Source organism: Bos indicus, chromosome 25 (genome assembly GCF_029378745.1).
Source record: "Bos indicus isolate NIAB-ARS_2022 breed Sahiwal x Tharparkar chromosome 25, NIAB-ARS_B.indTharparkar_mat_pri_1.0, whole genome shotgun sequence".
Classification (NCBI taxonomy): domain Eukaryota; kingdom Metazoa; phylum Chordata; class Mammalia; order Artiodactyla; family Bovidae; genus Bos; species Bos indicus.
The window spans coordinates 41,503,128-41,521,890 of NC_091784.1; the positions used below are offsets into that span (position 1 = coordinate 41,503,128).

An 18,763-nucleotide genomic window follows, 5' to 3' on the forward strand; every position below is an offset into this window, starting at 1 on the left:
GGTGTTGGGTCTGAGAGCACGAGTGGGGGATGGGTTGGCGGAGGGCGGACTCTGTCACCAGCCAGTGTCCAGGCGGGGTGGGTGTGTGCTGACCGGCCGGTCCGGGAAGCTTCCAGAACTCTGGCTGAGGGAGGAAGGGCCCCGGGGGTGCCCTGCTGCCCACTCTTGCGTGGAACCAGCCCTCCCTCCCCCACCCCAAATCGCAGCGATGCCTCTGGGACGTCTTCGGAAGGGGCCTGTCGCCTGGACCGCTCGCCTTGAGCCCCGACACCCTCCACGGGGCGTCCCTTCCCACGGCCGCTCCTGGGCTCCGGGCGGGGTCGGCAGCCTTGGGGTCGCAGCTGGGTGGGGGCTGAGGCCCAGGCGGGGGTCCAGCCTCTCAGACCGGAGTGGAGCGGGCAGGGCCGCCCCAGGCCTGCGGTGGGGCGGGTGCGGGGGTCTCCTGGCAGCCCCGGGGGCCCAGAGCCCACCCAGCGCACCCCTTCGCGCCCTCCTACCCCGGCGGCACCCAGGCCCCGCCCCTCCCCCTCTTCCTTATCTCTTTTCTAACCTTTTGCATTTTTTTAGTCTCATTTCCTGTCGGGTTTTGCATTTCCCTCCCCCTTCCAGCCTATGACACACTTTCTCTCCTTTTTTCTCTCTTTTGCCTCCCTTGGCCTCCGAACTCCTGCCCGGGTGGCGCGCAGCAGCCCCTCCGCCCTGCAGCCCCTGGGCCGGCTGCGCCCCTCGGACGGTCCGGGCGGCGGGGCCCGAGGGCCGGGGCCCCGGGAGGAAGCCGGAGGCCTGCGCGGAGGAGGCGCCGCGGCTGGCGGAGCATGAGCGGCCCAGGTAGGCGCGGCGGACGCGGGGGTGGGGACCCGGGTTGGGGACCGGGGGGGGGGGGGGGGGGGGGCGGGAGACACCCTGGGACGGCGGCCGGTCCAGGTCGGGGGCGCGGTCGGGGTGGGTTGGGGGCGCCTAGGGGGTCCGGAGTGGCTTGTTTCTCACCCCTCTGGCTCCATCTCCACCTCCCTCCGCCCGCCGAAAACTTCTTTCTTCCACTTTATCTCACCTCTGGGTTTCTCTCGGACAGTACGTCTCTGACTGGCCCCGCCTGGCGACGTCCCCCACCCCCGGGTCCCCCGCCCCTCCGAGAACAAAGGGATGAAAAGAGGGGGTGGGGGGCGGTGGTCGGGGGCAGGGGGGCTGGCCGGGCGCCCCTGGGGGCCCCAGAGGGAGGAAAAGAACCTTTTCTAAGACCTTAAAGGACAGGAAGTCTCCAGACCACAGCCAGGCCTGACTCGCAGGCTCCTGAGAAGGTGGGGCCCCGGGGAGGGGAGCGCGGGGAGCGAAGTGGGGCCCGGGCGCCCCCGCAGAGCCAGGATGGGTCCCTAGAGGCCTCACGCCTGGAGTACCCGCCTCCTGGACACCGACCTCCCCAGGGCGCTGAACGGGCTGGAAAGCCGCCCCGCTTCACCCCTCAGATCCCCGCCCGCCAGGGTGTCCTGAACCCTCCCGGGGCGGGGAGAAGGGTTCTCTGGGGGAGACAGTTTTGGCGCAGGGAGCGGGGCCTGCTTGCGTGTGTCTGGGCTCCCAGCTTCCTGGCACCTGCTGGGCAGAGTGCGAACAGAGGGCGGTCGGCTCAGACCTGGTCTTGGGCCAAACCCATCTCTGCCCAGCCTCTGATCTGTAGTAGGAAAAGACCCCTCCTGACGTTTGCCGCCTCTGCTGAAGGTGTAAGGCTGCTGCCGCTGCCCAGGAAGGAAAGACACACTGGTCCAGCCCCAGACGGTTAGGGGGTGCCTCCCCTGTGGTTAATGAGCACCAGAAATCTCAAGCCCTGGGTTAATGCCAGGGCAGGAGTTTAGCTAATATGCTGCCCTCTGTCTTTGCCCTGAGTCTGCACTTCCCTCAACCCCCAAGGCCAGGTAAAGAAGCGCGGGTCGCATTTTGGGCTGTGGGCCCTGGCTGACCAGCGGGCAAAGGGAGCCTGGGACTCAGCCTCCCCCATCCCGGGCAAAATGGTTTGGATGTCTGTGCATTTTAATTAGCACCCAGATCAAAAAGGAAGTCTGGTGGCCCCACCAGCCCCGAGTCTGTTCCTTTGTGTGATTTTTTTTTTAATTGTGGTAAAATACACATGACAAAAACTTTGCAGTCGTAACCACTTTTAAGTATACAGTTCAAGGGTAATAAGTGCCTTCATGATGCTGTACAACCGTCACCACCATCATGTCCAGAACTTTCCATCTTCCCAAGCTGAGCCTCTGGTCCCTGTAAACACTGATCCCCCACCTCCCTCCTCCAGCCCCTGCTACTTCTACTTCCTGCCTCTCTGAATCTGACTCCTGGGGGGCGGGGGCTCCATCTGGGTGGGATCCCACCTTTGCCCTTTAGTTCACTGGGCATCATGTCCTCAAGGTTCCTCCAGGTGGTAGCAGGTGTCAGAGTTTCTTTCCTTCTTAAGGCTGAATAATACTCCGTGGTAGGCATGGACTCTGTGTTGTTTATCCATAAATCCTTTATGTGATCTTTTAAAACGACTTGTAAACCTGACTCTTGTTCTCAAGGTGACGGCCCTGGATTGAGTCAGTTAGTGGGCACCTTTCGGGACACAGCAGAAGCAAGGTGGAACCCAGATGTCCCCCTCTAAGTAGTCCAGGCCGTATGGTTGTGCTGCCGTGCCCAGGGGCTGGTGGAGACTCAGACTAGAGGGGGAGGATAGAGAGGAGGGTAGATGGCAGAGGGCGAGCGTGGGACCCACCGGGGATCAGTAGAAGGTTCGGGCCGAGACAGCGCTGGTGGGTCCCGACTCCCTTCTCCACCTTCCGACATGCGTTTCTCCATCCTCCCGATGGAAGCCTTGCTTTGCGGGACTGGAGGCTGTTTCTGGTTCGGTGATTATGGTGCTTCATGCATGAAAAGCCACATCGAGTCCAGTGTTCAGATGATTGTGATGCAAAGGGACCCAAGGCTGATAAACGGAGCTCCTCCTGCCAGTTTAAAGCTGCTGTCCAGCCCCTCTTGCTTTGCCCTACCCTTGGCCTTGAAGACAGTGCCCCCTGGCAGTCAGGACGATGGTGAGGTCCCACGTGGGTCAGGTGCCCAGATGACCACCCCAATACCAAGTGTGACCAGATCTGTGAAACGTGTTAAAAAGAAGTCAGGTCAGTGACTATGCTGGCAGTCCAGTGGTTAAGACCCAGCGCTTCCACCGTAGGGGTTTGTTCGGGTTAGATACCTGGTGAAGGGACTGAGATCCCACATGCCCTGCGGCCAAAGATTAAAATGTTCAAAAATTTCCGGAAGAATCAGATTGAGTAGAGAGGCAACAGGAGGTCCACGGTCCACTCTCTGTGTCGGGGGCCTAGTGGCAGGTGGGAAGGAGCCTCGGGCTGTGGCCCAGACGTGGCTTCCAGTCATGACTGCCCACCTGTGCCGGCCCGCCATCACTTCAGCAATCTGGGAGTCATTTCTTCCCGATGAAATCAGGGTATTAATGGGATTATTTTCAGGCCTGTCAGCTACATTAACCATAAAACGAGAAAGCACGAGATGTACATACAGCGACCTTTGCCGTTGTTATTCCTGAGATTCAAGGGGGAAGAGAGGATGGGTGCCGAGGTCGGGGCCTGGGGGTGGCGTGTGGCTTCCCCGCCCGCGCTGGGTGGACCCGCTTCCTTGGTCTCCTTGCCCGCAGTCCCCATCTTGCAGGACAGCCGTGAGCATGAAGGAAATCTACCCTGTGGACACACTGCGCTATCCAGTAAGTCTAGAACATTCTGTCCGTGGAATTCTCCAGGCAAGAATACTAGAGTGGGTAGCCTTTCCCTTCTCCAAGGGCACCTTCCTGGCCCAGAGAGCAAACCTGGGTCTCCTGCATTGCAGGCAGATTCTTTACCATCTGAGCCACCAGGAGAAGCCCTAGAACATTTTGAATGGATTTAAATATGGAAACAGAAAGAAAAAGAAAAGACAGCTGTCAAGGAAGCCCCTTAAAATGCTTTTCTGCTCAAGAAAAATTGCATCAGCGGATTCTCAGCCACCGTGCTCGGGAAGAACAGAGCTTGTGGGCATTACATGCAAAGAACACACCGGAGCAGCATCCCCCGAAGTCTCCTTGAGCAACTCCTGCCTGTGGGTCGGTGGTTTTACTGGGGTGACTATTTTCAGCAGGGTAGCCCCTTCGGTTGCGATTTGTTCAGGGCCCTGAGGTTATAATGGTTGCTGTCACGTTGGTGTGATGGTCAAGCGCCGAGGGGTGATGAAGGTTCTCTGTTCCTGCCTTCTCTGGCGCGCGCTCTTTGCCGGTCCAGCCCGGCAGTCCAGCTCCGCAAGCTCATCTCTTCTGTCACGGTCCTCTGGTCCTCCCCAGTCCCTGCTGACGGATGAGGGATGAGCCAGAGCGAGGGCTCCGTTCTCCCCGGGGGGTTTCTGTGTCGAGGCCGTAACCTTCCTTCTCACCCCACACCCACCTCTGAAACGTGCGTCCTCGCACTCTGGAGCGCCAGGGGCGAGACGGGGCCCCGAGCTCTGTCCACGCATCTCCCAGCCTGCAGGTGCCCCTGCAGCACCCGTCCGACTGCTGTGTACAGTCAATGCCTCCCCGGTGCTGGTCCGGCCTCCAGCGAGAGGCCAGATCCTTCAGTGGAAAGATCTAGGGACGTGGAGCCGGCAGAAAGGGCGTCCATCCCGGGTCTGCCGCGTACTAGCTGCGTGACCTCGGGGAAGTCACTGAACGTCTCTGAGCCTCAGTTGCCGCATGTGCAGACTGGGTGTGGAAGTACCACCCCTAAATTAACATAGACCAGAGTGTTTCCGAATGAGAGTGCTTCTGCTTTTAAAGGCTCACCTGTGACTTGGCTATTTCTGACAGAGTTGCGGGTGGGCGGTACAGCAGAGTGAAGAATTTAACCCAAAACTGAACTCTCGTCGGACGGATCTGTTTCCTTAATCTACAGAGACCTCTCAGAAAAAATCAGGGAGATGCAGGAATCAGCAAACTTCTTCTGTAAAGGCCCAGGTAGTAAATATTTGAGGCTCTGACAGCCAGAAGGTCCCCGTGGAAACGGCCCAGCGCTGTCCTTGTAGCGTGGCCAGTGGGGCAGGGTGGCCAGTGCGGGGGGTGGGGGCACTCCATCGTAGTTTGCTGACTTCAGAATTCGGGAACTGGACCCAAGAGAAAAATGCTTGAAGGGTGTGAACAAACAGAACGTGAATGGACCGATCAATTTACGATGAATAAATGCAAACTAGTACAACAGAGATACGCCTTTCTTCACTGTCGGACTGGCAGAGGTTAAAACACTGGAAAGGGGAAGCAGGCAAGTCTCATACGCCGTGGATTTGACAGTGTTTACTAACATGGTAAGTGAATAAACCCAAGAATTCCGCTTCTAAACATTATCTCACAAATAGACGCGTCCATCTTTTTTTTGCATGCAGATGTTAGTTGTACCATTGTCTGTAATGGGGAAAAGCTTGAAACCACACAGTTGCTCTTCAAAAGCAAAGTCCATCCATACGGTGGAATTCTGTGAGGCCAGGAATGAGATGGGGGCATAAGGGGTTTTCTAGAAGAAAAAAACAAAGCAAAACCGTAGCACGTAGAAGAAACTGCATCTAGACACGTCTTGGTGAGATTTCAGAACTCCAAGGATAAGAAGAAAATCCCCAGAGACCTTATAAAGAGTAAGGAGTCAGATCAGATCAGTCGCTCAGTCGTGTGCGACTCTTTGAGACCCCATGAATCACAGCATGCCAGGCCTCCCTGTCCATCACCAACTCCCAGAGTTCACTGAGACTCACGTCCATCGAGTCAGTGATGCCATCCAGCCATCTCATCCTCTGTCGTCCCCTTCTCCTCCTGCCCCCAATCCCTCCAAGGATAAGAAGAAAATCCCTAGAGACCTTATAAAGAGTCAGGAGTAGGTCACCTATAAAAGAAGAGTAAAATCAGTCTTGTGTCAGCACTGCTGAAGGCAGAGAAGCGGTGACTTCAGGGAGTTGGTTTTGGAAAGTCAAATATTAGACTAAAAACCAAAACAAAAAACATAAGAAAAAAGAAAGAAACTGCTCTGGTGGGACGTCTGGGGAATGGGGGTTGGGGGATGGAGGGGAAAGTTCTAGTTGTCATTTTGTGCCCTTTTCTTTGTTTGTTTTACCTTAGCAACTGTTATCCTTCTGATTAAGGAAAATAGAAGGAAAAGCCGTGTTTGGAAGAGACAGCAAGGGTTGGTGTCCCCCTCTGCTCTGTCCAGCTGATCCTAGCCCTCCTGGTTCCCACCTGGATGGACTGCAGGAAGAAACCACCTCTTGCGGTTCTCAATTCAGTTGTGTCACAGGAAGGGAAATCAGAGGGCCTCCCCGGCCCTGTTGAAAGGCAAAATTGATTGGTTTAAAAAAAAAAAAAAAAGAGGATTGGTTTTCTATTAAGGCATAGCACGCACATGGTCCCTGTGGATGGCGTCGCACACACACCCACGTAGCTGGTTGCCCAGATCAAGACTCGGGTCCTTTCCAGGCCTGGGGTGGGGGGCATCCTCATTCTCCTTCCCAGTTGCCAAGCCCCCAGCCCCTCGCCTGTCCTTGACTGTCACACGCACGGCCTCGCACAGAGAGTGCTCTGGTGTGTCAGCATGATCCATCCGTGTGCGTAGCAGCTGGGTTTTCCTCCCTGCGTAGTTTTATGCTGTGAGTGTTCACCACGATTGTGTCCATCCTGCCGTGGACGCGCTTTGTGTCATGTGCAGCTTCGGGCTACGGTGAGAGGTCCTATGAACACTCTTGGAGGAGTCTCGGTGGTGATGACCCACTTTTCTTTTTTAATCTGAGGCCAAACAGAAAGCTTGAGCCAGCATCATTGGATGTTATGTCAGTAGATGAATGTTGATAGGAAGTAAAACCGTGTTGCATTGACATTGGTGCTTTGTTTCTTGCTTCTGAGTAAGGATTCGGTCTTTTACGGAAGTTTTCTAAGAAGAAATGGCCTTTAAAAAAGGGATTCCAGAGGAGTTGGTTGGGGGGCGGGGGGAGCGGGCGGTTGAATAATAACGATACTTCGCCCTTTTCTCTGAGTCTCCCGGCTTCGGTTCTCAGATGCTTTTCAAAACCAGCTTGTGAATCTGCATGGCGCCTGGGGGTGCTGAGGTAGCAGAGGGTAGCAGGTAGCAGAGACGCACGGAGATTCCCGATTCCTCCGGGAGTGTCCTGCAGCCTCCACAGTCCCGTGTTCCGTTCTCTCCAGGGAGGTTTTCTCACAGGTCCTGGAGTCACGTGGGTTCCGGGCCTGCGGAGGTTTGCGATTGTGAAGGAAAGGGGCCTGGCGGGGACAGGGCGGTTTCCTCCAGACGCTCCAAGTAGGGGAGACCCCCCCCACTGACTGCGCCGAGCGGAGGGCTGCTCCTGAGGAAGGGGCCAGTCTCTTTCCCCTCAATTTTGTGTAGAGACAGTCCACGATCAAGGCGTGGGCAGGGCTGGCGCCTCGCGAGGCCTCTCCTGGGCGTGCAGGTGGCCACCTCCTGGCTGTGTCCTTACCTGGTCCTCCCTGTGTGCGAGCCCCCCCGTGTGTCTCTGGTCCCCTCCCCTCTTCTCGCAGGACGCCAGCCCCGCTGGCTTCAGGCTCACCCTGACAGCCTCATTCTAACTCACTCTTCAAAGGCTGAATCTCCAGCTGCAGGTGGTGGGGCTGGGGTTTCACCATACGAGTGTGCAGGGACGTGACTGAGCCTTGCACACCTTTGCCGAAGGTCTCTGTGAGAGTGTTGTCTGCACTGTCCCCAGTTCTGACCCCTTGTCTGTCCTGGACCCGCTTCAGTCAGGCCTTTGCCCGCAGCCCTGAGTTTAACGACCCCTTACCAAGGTCACGCAAGCCCAGGTCCGCTCGCAGTCCTCATGGGACCTAAGACGCTCGTTCAGGCTGGCCGCTGGCTCAGCTGCTCCGTCACTCCTTGGAATGTGGCATCAGTTCCCTGCCTTGGTTTTCTCCTGCCTTTCTGGCCGCTCTTTCCCAGTCTCTCCGAATGCCTCCGTGTCCCCTGACCTCTGAGGTCAAAGGGCTCGGCCTCTCCCTCGGGGCCCCTCCCTGGTGGTCTCAGGCAGACTCACGGCTTGAGAGCCGTCTCTGTGCTCACACCCCAGGTTTACCCCGCCCTCCGAGCATCCCCTGCTGAACGCTGGACTTCGGTAGCCAGTGGTCCTGACTGCCCGGACGTGGAGTCGACCCACAGCTGAACTTCGGAGCCTTCCATCCCTAAGTCCTCTCTTCCATGCAGCTGAGTGCTCAGGCCTGAAAACCTGGGGGTGGTCCTTGGTTTCCCCATTGGGACTAGGAGTGTGTCCACTTGCTCAGCACAGAGGACCCAGGGGATCTGGTTGGGTCCCTGAGATGGTCATTCCCAGGCCTTCTTGCTGCACCTCTCAGGGGTTACTTGTTCCCCCAGCCAGTGGGGCCACACCACCGTGTGCTGGGGAGACCCGTGGGGTCAGAACAGGGAGGCGAGACTTGGGTCCTGGGCCACCAACCCACTGGGCCATCTTGGCCAAGTCCCTTCTCCCCTCCGGGCTCAGTTTCCTCACCTGTGAGAGAGGAGACAGGGCCTGGGATGACCAATGGGTTTCACCTTGAGGGCGAGCTCCGGGCAACTAGTACTGGCTTGCTTGAGAAAGTGCCACCCCCCGCCCCCCAGCTCTGCGGAAGAGAGTAGCTCTGTGATCGATTGCCCATGTCTGCTGTGGGTGTGAAACTGACAGCTGGAGCCAGGGGTGCCCCCATTAGTCATTCCTGCCCCTGCTCCCCTAGACCAGGAACCCGCCAGCTTTAAAAACCTGTGATCGCGCCGTGACCTTGAGCAAATCACTTCCCTGTCCCAAGACTTTGTTTCTTCACCAGCAAGATGGAGACAAATAACCCCTGCCTTCCTACCGCACAAAATCGCTCTGAGGAGCAGATGAGATAGTCCGTGAAAAATGGCTTGGAAAATAACAGACCGCTATATAAATGCAAGGTTTCATTGTTATTAATTGACCTCTCCCAGCCACGACTTCGTGTTCGTCACGCCTCCCTTGGAGCCATCTTCCCGGGCTGGGCGAAAAGGCTTTGCTTTCGTTTTTGCTCCCCCTTGGGCAAGAGAGCACCATTTGGATTTTCCTGGTGATGCTGAGAAAGGGGATTAATATGAACGCTGGGTGTGGGGGTGTGCTCTTTCTGTGCTTAGGAGACCGCGGCATCTTTCACAGCCTCCCGGAGGGTGAAACCGAGAGGCCTCTGGAACCTTTCAGCGGCTTGGTGCCTGCATCTTACCACCCCACCACTCTGTGAGGCTTCTGCAGGACGGGTGTGGAAAAACCCTCCCTGAGTAAATTTTTGTCTCCCTCGAGGGTTCATCCTTATAATCCAAATCTCTGGAGTTAAATTAATTCTCCGGTTGGGCAGTCAGGAGCGGGGGGTCTCCCCAGAGTGCCACCGAGGATGGCTCTGCTTAATTTCTGGAGGAGGCACGTGCCCCGCAACCCATGGGGATCCAGTGGAGATATCCAGATATATCTCTTTCTGTTCCCTGATGAAAACCACATCCTTCCCCACAATCCACAAGCCTCCCCTCTTTCACCTTGAATGTTGTTAATGCCCCATGTTTTCTGCCAGAATCCCAAACAGAGTCTCTGTTTGCAGCTTCCCAGAGACCCAGGGGAGCCATCTGTTCTTACATTATTTGGTTTAAGCAAAGCTTTAGGGCATATCTTCTTGCCAGTGGTGTATCCCGAGTCGGATTCATTGCTCAGGCTCTTATTTATTGGCGAGTGTGTTTTATTGTAATGCGGTTCATTTCCTTCTGTCTTTTACTTTGGGCTTCTTCCTGCAACTTTTGTCGTGAACAATGTTTGGCGCGGTATGAAATGAGACGCATTCAGAACTTTCTGAGCCATAAAGTTTTGATTTTCTTTTTTTTCTGGTTTGATTCTTTTTTTTTTTTTAGTGGCAGAAAAATAAAGGACTCGTGTTTCCGGTAGGCCTGGAAACGGTGAATCAGATTTTTGTTTTGTTTAAAACTTGAGAACCTCAGGCAGGGGTTGAGAGTCGCTGGACGGAGCTGAATGCTGTGTTTCGGGTTTGGGCTGATGTCCCTTCCCCACGGGCCATTTCTCGGGAGAGGGGGTGGCCACCCACGGAGGCTGACTTGAGACGGGCCAGGAGGGCTGCCTGAGTCACAGCTGCCCCGGGCCAAGTGGGCACTCACAGTTCCTCCCTTGCCTGTTGTGCTCCCTGAGGCGTTTGTGATTCAGTGCCTGGTGTTGTTCACAGACTCACCGGTGCAGTTGAGTGTGAACTCTGCCTCTCCCAGCAGGCGACCTTGGACAAGTCACTGAAGCCATCGGTGAAATGAAAGTAAGACAGCACCCTTCCCACAGGAAGGCAGATGATGCTGCTGCTGCTGCTGCTGCTGCTGAGTCGCTCCAGTCGTGTCCGACTCTGTGCAACCCCATACACGGCAGCCCACCAGGCTCCCCCATCCCTGGGATTCTTCAGGGAAGAACACTGGAGTGGGTTGCCATTTCCTTCTCCAATGCATGAAAGTGAAAAGTGAAAGTGAAGTCGCTCAGTCGTGCCCGACTCTTAGTGACCCCGTGGACTGCACCCTACCAGGCTCCTCCGTCCATGGGATTTTCCAGGCAAGAGTACTGGAGTGGGGTGCCATCGCCTTCTCCAAAGGTAGACGATTGGCATCTACCAAATGCCGTGCGGCGGGCACAGCGTCCAGGCAGGCTCGGTCGGGACAGGTGTGCGTTCATGATACACGTGCGCCCTGCTCGTAGGCCGGGCGCCCTGGAGCAGGCTCTGAAGGGCCCCCGCCAAACCGAAAATCTAGCATGAGCCATTTACTTTCATTCCTTGCCTGACTCCTGTGCATTAATACTCACTACTGCCGTTATCCAGTATGCACCTTAAGAGGTAGCCAGCACCCACCACTCTCAGGCACTCCACAAGGTGCCAGGGATAAAAAGAGGTAAAGGCGGGGCTCCCCACCCCTCAAGCCTGTGGTCTGGTGAGGAGGCAGTCAGCTGGGAGATAAAAGAGGCCCTCTTTGAGGACAGGTGGGAGAGAGCAGGACACCCGGCTCTGCCCGAGGGAGACAGAGTGACCTCCAGGGCCGACCGAAGCCGAAATGAGACTTGGGAAACCGCAAGGCTTTTTGCAGGCAGAGAAGCGCGGAGGGCCCTCTGAGCAGAGAAATGGAGGTGGGATGAGTGTCGGTGTTGGCAAAAAGACGGGAAGGTGTGGGGACGGGGAGGAGGGGCCCCCTAGCTCCCCGGAAGCTGTGCCAAGGAGGCAGATGCTGGCCTGTGGGCGCCGGCCAGCTGCTGGGGCGATGGAGCCGTGGCCGGCAGCCAGGATGGATGCGCGAGTTCGAAAGATCACAAACAGCGGTGCTGAGAACAGATGGGAGACTCGGGGCAAGAGGCAGGGAGGGCCCCTCTGCCGGGACGCGGGCCAGGATTAGCTGTGTCTTTATTGTAAATAAACTTTGCATGGAAGCGTAACAACATTCATACAAAGAGGCATGCACAGATCCTAAGTGTAGCGCGACGGATTTTTGCAACATGAACGCACCGTCTCCAGCACCCAGACCAAAAACAGAGTGTGGCCAGTTGAAAATCAGTATTTTAATGAAGAATAGTAATGGCTTTTCACAGAACAGAAGTTTTAAGTAGGAGTATATCCCCAATACTACATGGGACATTCATGTTCTTCAAAATTTGTCTATTTATTCAAGACACAAGTCGAGCTGGGCGCCCTGTTTTATCTGACAGCCGCAGCTGCATCCACGCTGTTGCAAGTGGCAGCTAGTGCTGCCGTGTCTGTGTTGCCAGTAAGAGTCTGTTTGAAGACTGTTTCACGTTTTATCAAGACCGCCACTGATGGATACCTGGGTGGCTTCCAGCTTGGGGCCGTCAGGAGTAAGGCTGCTCTGAGCATTCTTATACTTACCTTCTGGAGACATGTGCCTTTATTTCCACCCAAGAGTGGACCTCCTGGATCTTCGACTCTGTTCATGTTGAGCTATAGTAAATACCGCCAAATCGTTTCCCCCGAACGTTGTTGCAGACTGCACCCCACCTCGGTAACGAATGGGGGTTCCAGCGGGTGCACATCCCTTCTCACAGCGTCTCGCAGACACAGCGTGGTCTGCCTCTTCATTTTAGCGGTTCCGACCAGAGTGCAGTCAAAACACGTTGGTGCGGTTTTAATTTGCGTTTCATTGGTGACTGAGTCGAATGCTGTTTCACATGCTGGTCAGCCATTTGGCTGTCCTCCTCCGTGGACCGTCTGTCCTAGTGTTTGGCCTGTTTTCCTATCGGCGTGTCTTTCTCTTGTTGAGCTGGAGTGGTTCTTTATGTATGACAGGTAGGAGCCCTCTGTCAGATGTGTGTCTTGCAGAGAGCTTCCTTACGTTTACAGCTTGGCCCTTCCACTCTTACCATGAGTCTGCTGACGAGCGGAGGCTTTAAATTTTACTACAGTCCAATTCACATGGGCTTTTCCCCTCATGGTTCCCTCTTTTTTGAGTCCTGTTGAAGATACGCCTTAGTAGTTTATCCAGTTTTATTACATTTCTTAACGTAGCTACTGCGAGGAGATCAAACCAGTCAATCTGAAAGGAAAACAACTCTGAATATTGATTGGAAGGACTGATACTGAAGCTGAAACTCCAATACTTTGGCCACCTGATGCAAAGAGCCGACTCTTTGGAAAAGACCCTGACGCTGGGAAAGATTGAGGGCAAGAGGAGAAGGGGATGACAGAGGATAAGATGACTGGATGGCATCACCAACTCAATGGACATGAATTCGAACAAGCTCCAGGAGATGGTGAAGGACACAGAAGCCCAGGGTGTTGCAGTCCATGGGGTCGCAAAAGAGTCAGACATGATTTAGCAACCTAACAACTTAAAAATTAAAATTATATGTGTTGTTCAAAAAAAGAGAGAGAGATGCTCACCCCACGGTGTGTGTTTACTCCTAAAACCTTTGCTGTTTCATCTTTCACGTTTAGATCTATAATACATCTAGAATGGATTTTTCCTTTAATAAAGGGTTATTTACGTACAATAAAACACACCTATTTAGATACACAGGCCAATGAATTTTGATAAAAGTATATGTCTGTGTAGCCACAACCACCATCAAAATAGAAAAGATTTCCATCACCCCATAAAGTTGCCTCATGTCCTCTTGCTTCTCAGAGTGTGGTCCGTGGACCAACAGCCTCTGCCTCACCGGAGATCCGGTTAGGAACACACACTCTCAGGCCCCACCCCAGGCTGACTGAATTAGACTCTGCATTTTAACAAAATTCCCAGCTACTTTGTATGCACACTAAAGGTTCAGAGACAGTCTGAGTTCCTTTGAAGAAAGATGACAGGCAAAAAATGCTGTTTCTATTGTTATTAATGGCATAGCCTGAAGCAAGGCAAGATAAATGAGAGATTATTGAGTTCCGGGGGGAAATGAAAGAGAAAGGGTTGGGGGGGAATTTGAAGTCGTTGAGGAAGCACTCTCTAGTCCCTGGACTACTTCCTCTTCTGGAGGCCTGACCCCATAATGTCCTGTGAAGCTAAGAGATAAGATTTGCTGCTGTGGGGGCTGTGGGTTCCCGGGCCAGCTGCTTCCTGGTCTGTGCCCTGGATCAGCATGAAGAAATCCTCATGACCAAGTCCACAGACACCTTAATTTTTTGCTGTTATTTAGTTGCTAAGTCATATCCAACTCTGTGACCCATGGACTGCAGCATGCCAGGCTTCCCTGTCCTTCACTGTCTCCAGGAGTTTGCTGAGATTCATGTCCACTGAGTCAGTGATGCCATCCAGTCATCTCAGCCTCTGTTGCCCTCTTCTCTTGCCTTCAGTCTTCCCAGCATCAGGATGTTTTCCAGTGAGTCAGCTGCTCGCATCAAGTGGCCAAAGTATTGGAGCTTCAGCTTCAGCTTCAGCATCAGTCCTTCCAATGAGTTTTCAGGGTTGATTTCCTTTAGGATTGGTTGGTTGGATCTCCTTGCAGTCCAAGGGACCCTCAAGAGTCTTCTCCAGCACCACTGTTTGAAAGCATCAATTCTTCAACACTCAGCCTTCTTTATGGTCCAACTCTCACGTCCATAGATGACTACTGGAAAAAAACATAGCTTTGACTAGAGTGATCTTTGTTGGCAAAGTGCTGTCACCGCTTTTTATATTTGTATTGCTTTAAAAAGGCAAATACTTCCAAGGGGCCTACAATAAAACACACACACACACACACACACACACACACATCGGTTCTCCAGCCCACCCTCCCTACTCTTCTGATATTTCAATCATCTACTTTTCAGATGGGCCCTCACCCTTCGCACCTAGAATTCAGTTTTCCAGTGAGTAAACCTTTCTTCTGCCAGGGCTGGGAGAGAGTCAGGGGGTTGAACTTCATCTGCAGCTGATTCTCCTGGTGTGAACCTACCCTGCACGACCAACCTTTGTGGTCCAAGACGCCTGTTTTCTGGGCGTTTCTGGGGTTCTACAGAGCACATCAGCTTTGTTCTTTCCCGCTCTTCTATCACTAAGCACTTAGGTTTTATCCTTTTCTACTCCAATCGCTGGGCTTCCCAGGTGACACTGCTGGTAAATAAGCCTGCCTGCCAGTGCAGGAGGCGTAAGAGACGGAGGTTCCCTGGGTTGGGAAGATCCCCTGGAGAAGGGCGTGGCAACCCACTCCAGTATTCTTGCCTGGAGAATCCCTTGGACAGAGGAGCCTGGTGGGCTGTGATCCATAGGGTCACACAGAGTAGGACACAATTGAAGCAACTTAGCACGCGTGCATGCACTCCACTTCATTAGACATTTTAAAATTATTCGTTGTTTCCTTTAAAAATCAAGCAAAAGAATGTATACATATATTAAAAAGAATACTAACAAAAAGGCTTCATATTTCAGTCTATGGAATTTATTATTGTGAATGGTTTGAAATCCAATTAAATACGTCAAGTTAAATTGAATTTCCTCCTGAAGGGCTGTCCCATCCCTTTCCCTCTGAGCTGCAGGGGCGAGTTTCTCGTGTATTGTTTCCTTATATCCTGGCACTAAAGCTGAGCTTACTGTTCTGTTCCTTAGATCTGTTTGTCTTTTGCCAAAAAAATACCAGGCTGCCTTTTCCCTCTTTGTTTTTGCATTCTCGGGTTTTAACAGAGCATTTCATGGTCCCATTTTTACCTCCTCTCTCAGCATAGCGAGTGTTTAAGTTGTTTTTAGTTTAGAATGTACATTTTAACAAATCCGAGTCTCCAGTGAAATGACTCCACGTGGCGGACACCTCATGACCGAATGATCCGCATCCATCCCTCCCAACCTTCTGAGATTCCTGTCTATCATTTCAGTCACCCGTGCGCTGCAGTTACCCCAGACGCTGTTACTTTGATGACTTTAAAAAAAAACGGTAATCATGCAGATCAATTAGGAATAAGAAAAATAGGGAAATCCCGGGTGGCCAGTGGTTGGGGCTCGATGCTTTCACTGCCGAGGGCCCAGGTTCAGTCTCTGGTCGGGGGAACTAAGATCCCACAGAAAAGGAAAAAAAAAAAGACGATCTTATTTACTTTTAATTATTCCTTCTCCAGTGCCCTTCCTTTCTGTATGTTGTTTTTCTTCTGCCTGAAGAGCCTCTTTTATTGACAGCATATCTTGCCTGCTGGCCATAAATTCCCCCTGTTTTCTTTACTCTGAGAAAGTCTTCATTTCTCCTTCACATTTGAGGACAGTTTGGCTGGAAATTGACGTCTGGGCTGGTGGTGTTTGCTTTCTTAATCTGTGCAGTGTCTCACCCCATCCCTTCTTACATGTGTGTCTGTGGTAGGGAGTCCAGTGCCGTTATTATTTCTGCAGAGGACAGGTGTCTCCCCTCTCTGGCTTCTCTCAGGATTCTCTGTTTGGTTTTGGATTCCTGCAGTTTGGATCTGATATTCCCAGGTGTATTTCTCTTGTTATCTGCCCTGCTTGGTATTCTCTGAACTTCCTGGATCTGTGGGGTTTGGTCACAGTTCCGTTATTAATTCAACTATTACTAACATTCTTGAATAATGAAAGTGTTAGTTGCTCAGTCACTTCCAACGCTTTTGTGACTCTCATGGACTATAGCCTGCCAGGCTCCTTGGTCCTTGGAATTCTCCTCCAGGCAAGAATACTGGAGTGGGTTGCCATTTCCTTCTCCAGGGGATCATCCCAATCCAGGGATCGAACCCGAGTCTCCTGCATTGCAGCAGATTCTTTACCATCTGAACCACCAGGGGGTTCCTAATAACGTTCTTGGCCAGTATTAACTCAACTATTTCTTTTGCTTTCTTCTCCCCCTGCTCATCCAACTATGAATATCCTACAGTTTCGATGGGCTTCCTAGGTGGCTTAGTGGTAAAGAATCCACCTGCCAATGCAGGAGATGAAGGTTTGATCCCCGAGCCAAGAAGATCCCCTGGAGAAGGAAATGGCAAACCACTCCAGGATTCTCGGGGAAATCTCATGGACAGAGGAGCCTGGCGGGCTACAGTCCATGGGGTCACAAAGAGTTGGGCACGATTGAGCAACTACAACAACACTTTGGGTATCACCCAGTAACTGTTGCTTATTCGGTCCTGTTTTCCTTTCATTCTTTTTTCTGCTTACATTTCAGCTTCGAAGTTGTAATGACTTATACTCCAGCTCAGTGATATTAGTGAGGGTCAGCTACCCTGTGTAACAGACGCCCAAATATCAAGGTCTTAAAGAGCAGGTGATACATTTTTTTTCTCATGGAAGAACAGGGTGGGTGCAGGTAAACAGGGTGGCTTTCTTCAGGCAGCCCTTCGGGGACCCAGCCTTTTCCGTGCGGGCCCCTCTGTGCCTGGACTTCAGTGCTGTGCACATCCAGGCAGCAGGAGGACAGAAGGGTGCGCGCTGGGAGGTGTACTACAGACCCAGCCGGAAGCAGAGCACGGTGCTTCTGTGCACATCGCACTGAGAGCTCAGTCCTTGTGCCCAGAATTTCAGGAACAGCTCCCATCCTTACCACTTACGGCTTTGCTTCAGATCTTAAACACTCTGTTGGAATTTCAGTCGTATTGAATCTGTAGATCAGTTTTGGGGGAGACCGGCATCTTTATGATAAGTTTTTTCACCTGCAAGCTTGGTTTACCTCCTCGTTTTTAAAGTCTTCTATAATGTCTTTCAATAAAGCTTTAACATCTCTATAAAAGTCTTGCTCGGTTTTTGTTCAACTTATTCCTAATATCTTTCGGGTTTTACTGCTGTTATAAAGAATATCTTTTAAAACTTTGCATTTACGTTTGTTACTAATGTAGAGAAACACAGTTGATCTTTTTTATATTTAACCTTGGATTCATAACTATACTAGATTTTTCAATAATATCTAGTTTTTTGGGTTTTTCTATGTAGATACTATCATTTCTAAATTATGACAATGTTTTTTCTTCCTTTCCACTTTTTAGATCTTTTTATTTCTTTTTCTTTTCTTCATTTATTTTTTTCACTGTGCTGGCTAGCATCTCCAATAAAGCATTGAATAATAGCAGTAATCTTGAGCATCTATGTTTTGGCCTCAATCTTGAAGAAAAAGCTTTCAATGTTTTACCTTTAACTATTGTGTTTGCTAGAGGATTTTTGTGGATATACTTAACTAGGTTAAGAATGTTTATTTTCTTTCCATTCCAATATATTTTGTCAGGAATACATGTCGAATTTTATCAAGTGCTTTTTCTACACATCTTTTTTTAACAGAAATGGCTATACAGACGCACCTTAGACATACTGAAGGTTCAGTTCCAGACCATCTCAGTAAGCAAGTCATATGAATTTTTTCATTTCCCAGTGAATATAAAAGTTATGTTTACACTATACTGTGGCCTGTTTAGTGTGCAAGAGCATCATGTCGAAGAAAACAAAGTGAAAGTGTTAGTTGCTCAGTCATGTCCGACTGTTCTCAACCCCATGGACGGCAGCACACCGGGCTTCCCTGTCCTTCTCTATCTCCCAGAGTTTGTTCAAACTCATGTCCATTGAGTCAGTGATGCCATCCAACCATCTCATCCCCTGTCACCCACTTCTCCTGCCCTCAGTCTTTCCCAGCATCAGGGTCTTTTCCAATGAATCAGCTCTTCCCATCAGGTGGCCAAAGTATTGGAGCTTCAGCTCCAACATCAGTCCTTCCAATGAATATTCAGGGTTGATTTCCTTTAGGATGGTCTGGTTTGATCTTGCTGTCCAAGGGACGGACTCTCAAGAGTCTTCTCCAGCACCACAGTTCGAAAGCATCAATTCTTTGAAGCTCAGCCTTCTTTGTGGTCCAACTCCCACATCCATACGTGACTCTTGGAAAAGCTATAGCTTTGACTGTACAGACCTTTGTCGGCAAAGTGACGTCTCTGCTTTTTAATACGCTGTCTGGATTTGTCATAGCTTTCTTCCAAGGAGCAAGCGTCTTGCAGGCGGCTCACGCATGCAGTGAGCACTGAAGGCGCTGGTTGGCGCCTCGGGCCTCACCGGGGCCCTCCCACTTTCCGTCTCTCCTCTCATCCTGCCGCCCTGCCCTTCTCCACCTGGGTCCCTGATAATCAAGCCAGGATCTTAGGCGCAGAAGTCCTCAGCCTGGAAGTTAGCGGGTCAGCTTAGAAAGAACAACACCTGAGCCACACCAGCGCTAATTACATCCTTATTTGGGGCAGGGCTCTGAGCTTGGGGTCATAAAACCTTCATAGGAGGCACGAAGGTGCACC

The 18,763-nt window shown here is 52.1% G+C and overlaps 1 protein-coding gene across 4 annotated transcripts in view; it reads left to right on the top strand.

Moving 5' to 3' along the window:
- The first annotated feature begins 427 nt into the window (after window positions 1-427).
- CARD11 (caspase recruitment domain family member 11) overlaps window positions 428-18,763 on the top strand; it is a 106,836-nt gene continuing 88,500 nt past the window's right edge. The window contains exon 1 of one of the 4 annotated variants that reach the window (XM_070780287.1): window positions 428-828. The gene's annotated coding sequence lies outside the window, so the exon portion shown is untranslated. The remainder of the gene's footprint in view (window positions 829-18,763) is intronic. The other 3 variants (XM_070780288.1, XM_070780284.1, XM_070780289.1) reach the window with 3 other exon arrangements.